Raw genomic sequence first — 13,441 nt, 5'->3', positions numbered from 1 at the left:
TATTATTAAACCAAATATAAATTACTTCGTTATTGTACATAAATTAAATTATAAAAAAATTGAATTAAAAAATTACACAAAAAAATGAGGAATTTCAAATTGTTAGTTTGATACTAATATCGATATATTTTTATCAAATTTTTATGATATCTTCAAACATATATTTTATTCAAAAATAAAAACATAATCGTTTTCTCAAAATCACATAAAATCATATTATAACATCGACTGAGATAAAAAATAAAATGAAATATTAAAATCACGATATATCTCGCTGCATTGCGCGAGTACGTTTTTAGTATATATATATATATATATATATATATGTGGAGGTTCAAACGAGAACCCCTGTGATTTACGAGAATGCGAGAACAATCTAATAACCTCAAACTTTTTTAATTAATAAATTAACTTATATTAAATATAAATAAATTAATAAGGGCAGTAATGTAATTAATTAATTTTATAAATTTTATTTTATTTTACCCAATAACCAATTATGACTAATTAAAATAAAATAAAATTATGACTAATTAAAATAAAATAAAATTTATAAAATTAATTAATTACATTACTGCCCTTATTAATTTATTTATATTTAATATAAGTTAATTTATTAATTAAAAAAAGTTTGAGGTTATTAGATTGTTCTTACATTCTCGTAAATCACAGGGATTCTCGTTTGAACCTCCATCTATATATATATATATATATTATAACTATCCATTGTTAACCGTTCTTAATTTCAAATACTTTATTTGTACATTTGAATGTAACCCAGAAACTACGTTATTTTTCTTATAGTAGAGAATTTTAATGAAAAAGTCATTTTATCAATTTAATAGTTTTTAAAATAAATATACAGTTTTTCTAATTAATATGTATTTTAATTTAAAAAAATGATTTTTTATGAGATAATATAAAATAGTCACAAAATTAAAAATACTCAAATAATCAGTTTTGAAGTGTGGGTTTGGATGAATAATTGATTAAATAGTTTTTATAAGTTTGTTTATTAAAATAGAAAATTTAAAAGTTGGACGTGTAATGCTCGAGATATAAAGAACCAAAAAAATCACAATTTATTCGATCAATTATATATGACTGTTTGGTAGTGGCTTAATGATATAAAAAAGTAGCTTATTCGGTAAACTTATGGGGAAAGCTTTGTACAGAAAACCAAGTTTTTTCAAAACTGAACACTCCTTCCATCTATGAAAAATCTTTTGAAATAAAGATCTTCCCAATCAATACAGACAGAATAACATATACGGACAGTTTTATCCATATATATATATATATTATAAAGATCCGAGATAAAATTTTATAAAAGAAAAAACCAAAAATGAAAATTTAAGTTTATATATATATATATATATATATATATATATATATATATGCGCCATGTACAGTGGAAATCAATAATGCAATACACTACTATTGAATAAAGTGACATGATATGATTTTGAGTTGACAAGGAAAGGGGCCCACATCTGGACCAAATAAAACTTTAAATCATTTTTCTCTTATTTCTTTAGTCGATGTTTTTGAACTGTAATCTAATGGGGTTTTACTTATTTCCGTATGAACAAAATGATATCGTCATGGCGTTTGTCACTTCGTATCACAAATGGACCTACTTAAGGTCATATGGTTAATATGTAATTTATATGAGCAATTATAAACAAACGTCCGTTGTCAAAAAATATAGAAAGTTACGATTTATTAATTTAAATGATAGTTTTTGTAAGTCAAGTTTATTCACGAACAGTTAATTATGACAACAACATAAAGAAGGACTTCCTGGTTTACAAGAACCAGTAACAAAACGAAGACTTTTGCAGAGTTGTAAGCAATCCGACTTGATAGCAGAGCATTGCCCAAGGCATGCCGGTTGAAGAGCTGCACACCCATATACGAACGGTAAATACATTTCACAATTGTAACATGTGTGTCTTAAGCTCGAGATTTTTGAAGATAACAGAAAAGAAAAGAAAGTTTTCGTACCTGAAACTTGAACAGATGTCATGTAAAGAAGTGCCATTACAAGAAACGTCAGTGCAAGAGACTTTTTCAGTGTGAAAGCCATTAGATAAACACTCGGTATTTCTTGAGTTGATGGTATGCACGAATTAACGAACGATGGTGGTTGATATGGTTTTGGTACTCACTAAGTTGCAATTTATATGCACCATGATAACCATAATTAGAATGATTATCTATTAAATAGTTTCCTTAACGAAATAAAATAACATATATGGTACAAAATATTATGTTTTTATAGGCTTTCCATTTGAGTCGTTTTTAAATACCAGCTCTTTGAAATGGAAACACAGATCGCTTGAGTATAAAAAACCAGAATCAGAATGATTTTTTTTTAATTGCATTTCAATCATTTCCTTAACGAAATAAAGTAACATATATTTGTGTTTTTTATAGACTTTCATTTAAGTCGTTTTTAAATGTTATTATTAAAAGTAAAAAAAAAAATGGTCACTATATTTAATTCTATTATTTATTATTAAATTAACTTTTTAAAACAAATTCCCAAAATAACATAGTTTACGACAAAAAGGAATGAGGTTTACTCATATGTGAAAATCTTTGGCATAAACATTGAATTTTAATTACAAATTACACTTTTATAATTAGTTATTTAATTTAATTTGCATCATTATGTTTTCATTTTTTATTTTACATCCTTATCATATTATCATACATAAACAGTATATTAACTAAAAATATCAATATATATATATATATATATATATTTCTCTTTTTACAAATTATCTAATTATAATTATCTCATCAATACCTTCAAAACGAACTCAATATTGAAAAAAATTTAATTTAATAATATTATTAATTATCAAAAAATATAAAAATTTATTTTCAGACTTACATTTTATACTTTTATAGTAATTTATTTTAATTTTACCTATAAGGGTATATTTTGAAGTTAACTCTCCGGAATTAAAAAAAGTTTTACAAACGATGACCCTTAATTATTAATGGGCATGAAAACATTAGTCAACTAATCATGACAACAACACAATAATAGATGTATCAAATTGCAAGAACCTGTCACAAAACCAAGTGTTTGCAAAGTTGTAAGCAATTCTCCTCGATTGCATAGCATTGTCCGAGGCATGCAGGTCCAAGAGATGCACACACATACACATATCAAAGAGTCAATGGTCCCAAGGTATCTGACTTACCAGTAGATCGTAATCTTCTTCAAGATCAATGATCCAAAAAACACACCAAATGTCATCTTAAGAGAAATATTCAATTTGAAAGCCATTAGTTGAATTCTCGATTTTCTTGATTTGACTGTAATGAGAGAGTTAACGAAGGGTGATGGTTGCTATAGTTTTAACACTACTAAATAACAATTTGTATGGGCAATAACAACCGATTTGGATCTTGAATTATTTCCTTTTAATTGTACTTTTAAGTGTTTTTCTCAAGGAAATTAAGTAGCATATATATGGTAAAAAAAAGCTTTCATGAACTTCCATTTGAATCGTTTTAAATACTAACTCTACAAAATTCTTTGTATTTCTAAAAACGAACTATTATTTAGCTATCTCATTCAATCATTTTCTTTAAGAGGTCATTTGATAGTTACGGTTGTTAACCTGATATATTATTCCATGCTTGGAATCATATGTTTTGAGTCTCTCTCTCTCTCTCTCTCTCTCTCTCTCTCTCTCTCTCTATATATATATATATATATATATTCCTTACTTTTTTGTAGGGAAGAAACTGTGGATTTATTTATTGGCTTGATCCACCCATGTGTCCCAGATCTGTGGTAATTATTCCAGGGTTATTAAGATCAAAAAATAATCTTGAAGCGTCCCTTTTTGAAGCTGTTTTACAAGCTCGCCGGTTGAAGACGATGTTGATGATAAGTTGGATTTCTTTTTTAGTGATTGCGATGTTTTTGTTCATCAAGACGATTGTAAGATAATTGTCATTTACGATTTAATATTGGAGAAGACCATTTAATAAAATAATGCAAACAATGTCATTTACACCAAAGAAACTTTTATTGCACCTAAGATATACGTATTGAATACAAAAGAGATGTCAAATGTTGACGAAACAACATCGCATGAAGGTCAGTCGGCTCCTCACAATATACATCTTGTCCTTGGGACAACTGCTTAACAAACATACAAATAGAACACCCCCACAATCTTGTCTATATTCCATTCATATACTGAAGTACCATCATATTGACTTCGATTTAAGGCAAAGTCTCTATCTTCATATTAACATCAAGAAATGTTGGACTAGGATAATAATTAAATGTTTGTGGTCTACTAGTAGAGGCAGTATTATTTCCTTTATATCTAAGTCTATTTACTTTACTCGTATGATTTATAAATTGATCTTGTATTTGAGATATCTTTATTTCGTCATCATCATCGTCAGATGAACTATCATTGTCTTGATTTTGACTAATAGTATTTTTTTAGATCTTTGTTTAAATTTAGTCCTGATAATTTTTCTCCTAATTCTTTAATTAACTTTGGACTATATCCTAAGTTTGCATTGTCAGTTATCTCTTGAGGTTTGAATAAAGGATTGGATTCAGGTTTTATTATTTGTTTAGAAGGAGAAGTAGTATCTATTTTTACTTCTTTATTTTGATTACTTTCTATTCTATTTAACTGTTGACTCATCGTATTTAATATTTCATTTGTATAATTATTTTGATAAACAATGTCTTTTCTTAATTCTTCTCTAAGTGATCATGTATTTACTCTAACTAAGGGCATTGCTAAATAATTTTCTTGGATATGTATATTAGTTTTTGGTGGATGAATCGAAGTTACATCTTTATTTTCTACTATATCTCTATATGTTTGAGTAATTTTTGGGGTTTGATAAAGTTTTAAAAAGGGATTTTTTATATTATTTTGCACGCATAACATTTCATACCATTCAAAGAAAGTCATATGAACATTATTAGTTCTTACAAATTTTCTCCAATCTATTTGATGTCTTAGTTCTGTTTGATAATTATTAACATGCTTTGTATACCAATCTCTTTTCTTTCTATTATGCTCAGCCATAGAGCAACTGGGGCAGAAGCGATCACAATAAAACTTTTGACAATAAAATTAAATAGGCAAGGCAAGCATAAATCAAAAGGTACCTTGTTTAGTATTGATACAAACTTTTTTGCTACAATTTGAACAAACTCTTGGAGCTATGACTAAATTAAGATCTAAAGATTTTGAACATCTTGAGGTTGAGAAAACAAAGGAAGGCTTTCTTTCTCTAGACATAACATTTTTTGTTTTTGGCTAATTTTCCGATGTCTTGATTCTTCAACCTTTGAATTCTTATATAGGCATCTTGAAAAGGTGAAACGGCACGTGTCTTTGAACAGCAACAATGATTGATCTACTTTTACCGGGAACCGGCTGCTGCGGATTTGAAGATCTTCGTTTGAAGTCTGTAGAATGGCAGACAAAAGTAAAAGCTACTTTTGACAATCTTGGCTAAAGACAAAAATAAAAGCTACTTTTGACAATCTTGGCTAAAGTGGGCATCTTCCTTTTTGACGAGCTGACAAAGTGAGCAGCTGAAGTGGGCATCTTTGAATACCTGAAACTAATAGTTTGAACAACATATAATTTTATTAATACAGAAAGAATTTGTATTGATAATATTTTTGACCATCAACCCATTTGACCATCTTTGAAGAACAATCTTGCTAACAATGGCAAGGCACCAAAACACACGCTTTACATGATTTTATTCGAAAGGACTAAACTCATCGTAAGGGTTTTGAGAATCTTGAAACAAATTTTGATCATCTTCAGGGTTAGAACTAGATGAACCCTGTGCAGACTTCTTAATCTCTTGAAACAATCTTCTCATTTCTTCTGGGGATGGAGCATTCAAAAGACTTTGAAGCTCATCATCTTCTTCTTTAGTTAAACTAGTTTGAACATGATGAACATTCTCTAAAGTACTTGAAACACCGAAGCCTTTGGATTGAGTAAAATAATTAACAACTCCTTGGATTGTCATTTTTATCGTTTGATCAGCAGGTAACTTGTCCCACCACTTAACATTTGATACGCGGTATAGAAATGTTGAGGAAGTGGTTTCTTCTTCTTTCACTAAGAATTTCCATGTTAGGATCCATGGAATTTTGAACAAAATGGTGAATTGAAGGAGATATTCACCTTTGGAAATCTTCTGAGGATATAGTTCTTAAAATTTTGAAAATCCATCTTGAACAGGCTTAGAAAATGCTTCAATTATATTTCCTAAATACTGAAACCATTTGATCATCCACTCAAGATATCCATGGTTAAAACTGAAATTCTTATCGAAAAAGATGAACCATGAATGTGAGAAACATCTTAGGTAGAAAACTTTGAACCAAGCATCTTGATAATCATAATAATTATAGCTAGGAATCCGAGGATATTTTGACAAGGTTTTGTTTGCAAAAGGTTTTAGTCCCCAATCAGTTTGCGTAAGGACTTTAAAGATCTGAGCTTTTGAATAATCTATGGTGTATGAAGAATGTTGTTGAGGATTCTTGATATGAGTAATATTAACAGAACCAGTATTTGCTAATATGGCTTCATAGTAATCTTTGGGTTTACATCCTATGTAGAGAGAATCTTTTGGAAAAGCAGTTTCTAAGAGTTTTGAAAAACTGACTTTGTGAGCAAGAACCTCATCAGGTTCAAGGATTTTGACCAACTGTTCATTTGGGTTTGTAATATAACTACTGGACTTGGTTTGAGGAAGAATCTTTCGAGGAATATTGACAAGCTTGTAGGATCTTAAGGTAACAAGGTTTTTCTTTTGAAAAAGGGTAGTTGGAGAAAGCATAACAGGATTTTGAATCAATTGAGAATAAGTTGAATTATTTGTCAACGGAGAAAACCTATTTTGAACAAGAAGGTTTGGGGGAGTTTGACCAGTGGCTGGAACACTATTTGAAGTTTGACCAACAGCTACAACACTCTTCTTCTTTTGATCTGGTGTTTGGGGGGATAATGCAGGCTTCGTTTTCCCTGTAAAAATTCTCTTGATAAAAAATCTGGTAAAGAATTATTTTTTCCTTTAATAAATTCTATTTGAAAATCAAAGTTACTTAGCAAGGTTTGCCATCTTGCAAAAATTTGTTTTGAAATAATGTTCTTAACATCATTTTCTAAAATTGATTTTGCTGATTGACAATCGACTCTTAGCAAAAATGGTTTCATGTATAAATCATCTTCAAATTTTTTAATACATAAAACAATACTTAAAACTTCTTTCTTAACAGTCGAGTAATTCTTTTGAGTATCATTCCAGCTTCCAGAAAAATATCTAACTAATTCTTCATTATTTTTGTTATCTATCTTTTGTTTAAGTAATCCTCCAAATCCTAAATCACTAGCATCTGTGTTTGGAAAAGACTCATTTTTGGAGCAGATACGACTAATCCATTTTTGTAAATTAAATCATAAAAAATATTTAAATGTTTAAAATGTTGATCAATGGATTTTGAAAAAATTAATACATCATCAATATAAACAATGGCGAAATTGCTTATAGGAATAATGATATCATTCATTATGTTTTGAAATTCTGATGGTGCATTTTTTAAACCGGAAGGCATAACATTCCGTTCATAATGACCAAAGGGAACATTAAAACTTGTTTTGTACTTTTCATCTTCATGTATTTGTATTTGCCACAAACCTGATTTCATATCAAATTTTGAGAAAATATTTGAATCATAAAGTTTCTTTAATAAATCTCTTTTATTGGGAATAGGATATCTAATCCATTCTAAAACTTTATTTAGTGGTTTATAATTAATAATTAATCTTGGTGCACCTCTTTCTAATTCTACATCATTCATTACATAGAAGGTTGAACATGACCATGGTGATTTTGACGGTCTTATTAATTTTTTGTGTAATAAATCTTTAATTTCTTTCTTACAATGTTCTTGTAATTATATAGACATATGGATTGCTCTAGATATAGAAGGGATATCTTTTTCATTAAAATATTTGATATAAGGTAATTTAACTATGTGTTGTTGTCTTTTCCAAAAGGCATTAGGTATATTCGAGCAAACATTATCTTCAAAAAAAAATTTGATTTGTTTTATTTTATTTTGATTAATTGAATCTAATAATTGATCATTTATTTTTAGATTATTTATTTCATTTCTTAAATAATTTACATGAAAATTTTATTTTTTAATGCATTAATTTATGTAGTTATCATTGGTTTTGTAAAATGAAAAACTAATTCTTTATTTAATATCTTAGTGCTAATTCCTTGTTTAGAAACTGAAAAGGGTATGATTTGAGAAACAAAGGGTAATCCTAAGATTAAAGTTGAAGTCATATTTTTAGTAAGTATTAATGATGTCTTAAAACAATAATCTACTTTACATATATGAACATCTGAGACTTTGTATTTAATATTTAAAGGTGAACCTTCTACTCTTTATAATCTATGAGAAGTTTTTTCATAACATTTAGTGGGTATAATACCTTCTTGGATACAATTCATATCAGCACCACTGTCTATTAATGCTACTACTGTAATTTTAAAATCATTCTTAACACAAAGTTCTATAATTGTGTGTCATCTTTGTATATTGATTCCTTTTGAAATCTTATGAACAGTAGGATTTTCCACTTTAATTTTATTATCCAATTCTTCACTATCAGAAAATTCTTCATCCTGAATTATTTTTTTATTTTTTTCTACTTTAGATAATCTATCTTTAATTAATCTTATTTCTGTTTTTACATTATTTAATTTTTCTTATAACTCTTGAACGTTAGCTACTTTTGGTTTATTAAATCTTGAAAATACTTATTGTAGATTAAATTCTTCTGTTTGGACTATAGGTTCTTTGGGTTTATTTAGATCAAAGAATTTGTCAGATATTTCTTTCTTAACTATTGGATCTGTTATTTGTTCTAATAGATCGAATATTCTTTTATCTTCCTCTGTGATTACATTTACTCAATTACATGTACAATTACCTACACATTCACATTATGAATCTGAATTAGACGAGGTTGAACTATTTTCTATAATATTTAAATCATTTTGATCATAATCAGATAAACTAGATTCACTAGAACTATCTTCAGTAAGAAATAATTTATTCAGCTTATCTGTTAATTGATCTGAAAGTTTTAATTCTCTAATTCTTTTCTTAACATAACAATCTCTTGTCATATAGCCTGTTTTACCACATTTATAACATATAACTATATCTTTTGAGACCTTTTGTTTATCTTTGTTGTAATTTGGCTTTTTTATTGTTTTCTTATATGGTTTATTCTTCTTATAATCTTTATAATCTATTTTCTTATCGTATTTATATTTTGAAGAATATCGTTTATTTGAATATCTTCGTTTTGAAAAATGTTTCTTTCTTTTTGAAGAGGGAGTTTTAAGTGGTTCAAAACCATATTGTTCACAAAAATCTCCTAACTCTTGTTTTCYTGAAATTCTWTCTTTTTTKAGYTTAGCATTTAATTTTAGATTTGCACAAATCGCTAATCCTTCTTTATTAATTTGACTAATTAATTCTCCATATGTTAAATCTTTATAAGGTATTTGATTATTACATTTATCTCTTAAATTATTTATAACCTTTTCTGCAAATAGATTCGGAAGTCCTGCAATAAATTTTTATTTCCAATAAGCTTCTTTACAATCGGGTCTTAACATTACTTTAGTTAAAAACATGTCCTTATACCATCTAAAATCTTGAAGTTTTCTACAAGTTAGATTTAATAGAATTTCTTGACTTTTTTCTTGAAAAACAGTTGGATCTCCTATGAAGTTTTTAATAATAGGAAAAAGTAAAGTATTGATTATATCATCTTCTTGAGAGGAAATTTGTTAATTATTTTCAGTTTTTATCATGGTCTTTTTAGCGGTCAGAATAATGTGTCTTTCTTCGGGTGAGACGATTATGCATCTGTAGCGTTTGGTTTAGCCTGGCGTTGGTTTAGCCTTGGACGTTGGAGTAGCGTAAGTCACGCACCAAAGAGCGTAAGACGTGCAGCCGTACCAGTCCAAAAGAAAGGTGGTGGTCCCGGACGGATACAGAAGTCACTAGGTAACCAAATTTTCAAATAAATCTAAATTATCTCTATAACATACTTTTATTTTACAATTAAGATGATGAATTTATTTTCTAAAAGACATAATTCAAACAAATAAATCACTGAAGAACATGATCTTCATATGAATTCTTCTAAAATTCATATCTCAGATATCGAACAAAGTCTTACTAATTGGTCGATTCCAAAACAAAACCCTAAGACGATTTATCAAATAGGAACTTTTGACTTTTTTCAAGGTTATTCGATTAAAGCTAATGAACAAACCATTTCTATAAACAAAGATTATGAGAGTATCAACCTTCTGTCAGAAAAATYTATAATTTTACATAGACAAAAATATAAATTTATGCATATAAGATTAGTTCAAGTAGTTGTTAAACCCTTATTTAGATTAGGCATAGATACTCCAGTACTTTTAGTCTTAAAAGATGCTAGGCACACAAATTTTCAAAATTCAATTTTAGCTATGGCAGAAACAAATATATCTAATGGCCCAATATACTTTAATTGTTACCCAAATTTCTCAATAGGTTTATTTGATCCAAACATTTTAGATACTTTAGTTTTAACAATTAAGACTAAGAATTTAGAATTCACTATAGACACAAAAGCGATAGCAGTAATATATAGAATTTGTTATAAGACTATGACTACCACTATAGAACCTAGAGCAAAAATAACTAGTCCCAGAGATATGACTATAATGTTCGAATCAAACCCTAAAAACACTAAAATGATAACCCCTAAAAAATTAAAATGGAATGAAATAACCCTATCTTGTAATTGGAATCTTCAAGACATAGGAACCATTAAATCCGTAGAAGAGTCAGATCAGATATCAAATATCATTGAATATGGAGATGGTATCAGTTTTCATCGCTGAGAAATTGCATATTTATTTTCTTGTCTAGGTAATAAAATAAGAATAGATTATCTTAAAAAAGAATGGAAAAAAATTAAAATATAATCAAGAAGCTATAGAAACCCTAGAAGCGGAGCTCAGTCAAATGTATAATAATAATCTGATAGATATGGCTATTCAAGATCCTTATCATCCATACTTTAATCAATATACTAAAATAAACGATTTAATAAAAGAATTCAAAGGATTAATAATAGTTAACCATAAATGGATAAAAATATTTAAGGAAGATATAAACAAAAATACTTGTTAAGATAATGGAATTCAAAGTAAATATGCAATTTTTCAGCGATGAAAACTGATACCATCTCCATTTTCAATGATATTTGATATCTGATCTGACTCTTCTAAGGATTTAATGGTTCCTATGTCTTGAAGATTCCAATTACAAGATTGGGTTATTTCATTCCATTTTAATTTCTTAGGGGTTATCATTTTAGTGTTTTTAGGGTTTGATTCGAACATTATAGTCATATCTCTGGAACTAGCTATTTTTGCTCTAGGTTCTATAATGGTAGTCATAGTCTTATAACAAATTCTATATATTACTGCTATCGCTTTTGTGTCCATAGTGAATTCTAAATTATTAGTCTTAATTGTTAAAACTAAAGTGTCTAAAATGTTTGGATCAAATAAACCTACTGAGAAATTTGGGTAACAATTAAAGTATATTGGGCCAATAGATATATTTGTTTCTGCCATAGCTAAAATTGAATTTTGAAAGTTTATGTGCCTAGCATATCTTAAGACTAAAAGTACTGGAGCATCTATGCCTAATCTAAATAAGGGTTTAACAACTACTTGAACTAATCCTATATGCATAAATTTATATTTTTGTCTATGTAAAATTATATATTTTTCTGACAGAAGGTTGATACTCTCATAATCTTTGTTTATAGAAATGGTTTGTTCATTAGCTTTAATCGAATAACCTTGAAAAAAGTCAAAAGTTCCTATTTGATAAATCGTCTTAGGGTTTTGTTTTGGAATCGACCAATTAGTAAGACTTTGTTCGATATCTGAGATATGAATTTCAGAAGAATTCATATGAAGATCATGTTCTTCATTGATTTCTTTGTTTGAATTATGTCTTTTAGGAAATAAATTCATCATCTTAATTGTAAAATAAAAGTATGTTATAGAGATAATATAGATTTATTTGAAAATTTGGTTACCTAGTGACTTCTATATCCGTCCGGAACCACCATGACTGGACCACCTTTCTTTTGGACTGGTACGACTGCACGTTTTATGCTCTCTGGTGCGTGACTTACGCTACTCCAACGTCCAAGGCTAAACCAACGCCAGCTAAACCAAACGCTATAGATGCATAATCGTCTCACCCGAAGAAAAACACATTATTCTAACCGCTAAAAAGTCCATGATAAAAACTGAAAATAATCAACAAATTTCTTCTCAAGAAGATGAAATAATCAATACTTTACTTTTTGCTATTATTAAAAACTTCATACGAGATCCAACTGTTTTTCAAGAAAAAAGTCAAGAAATTCTATTAAATCTAACTTGTAGAAAACTTCAAGATTTTAGATGGTGTAATGACATATTTTTATGAACTTGGTTTCAAGTATCCGTCTCACCTTCAAAAGCATGTTATGATTCTGATGAAGATGGTTTCATCAGTACACTGACAACACCGATTTCATCAAATATATACTTGACGAATGTTTCATTGAAGGATATTGAATCCATAAGAGTATGTGAAGTTGAACACATTGTGCCAAAGATTCATCGAATTCATCCAGGGTATTATTTTTTTTCTATAGAAATCTTAATGTTTCCATATCAGTTTCAAATATACATAGTAATTAGAAGGTTACAACCATAAATATGATTATTATTAATTTTAATTAAAAATAATAATAAATATGTAAAATTATCAAAGGACAACATTAACCTTTTCATTTAAAAAATAATTTAAAAAAAAGCTATTCACTGATTGGTTGAAAAAAAGGTTGCAAAAATTGAACAAATACACAAGGTTATAAAAGTATATATATATATATTGATATCATTTAAGTGTATCATAAGATAAAACATAACAGAGACTAAAACTATTAATTAAATAGACTGTGTTTTACAGCAATATATTGATGTCATTTTAAATGTATCATATGCTGAAATATAACAAGGGGTTATATATATATATATATATATATATATATATACATATATATACATATACATATATATATATATATCCGAGAATGAAGTAATTGAAAGAGTATCCTTTTTGATAAGTTTGGAAAAAGTAGAAAACTTTATACTCGAATCATTTTTACTTATCGTAAAAGGAGTCTGAGGAGGAAAAACAGAAGTTTTGATTTCTCCGGTTATTAATTGATAATTTCTTTCAATAACA

The sequence above is a fragment of the Cynara cardunculus genome, assembly GCF_001531365.2.
Source record: "Cynara cardunculus var. scolymus isolate 2C chromosome LG 1, CcrdV1, whole genome shotgun sequence".
Classification (NCBI taxonomy): Eukaryota; Viridiplantae; Streptophyta; class Magnoliopsida; order Asterales; family Asteraceae; genus Cynara; species Cynara cardunculus.
This window is presented reverse-complemented; position numbering follows the sequence as displayed.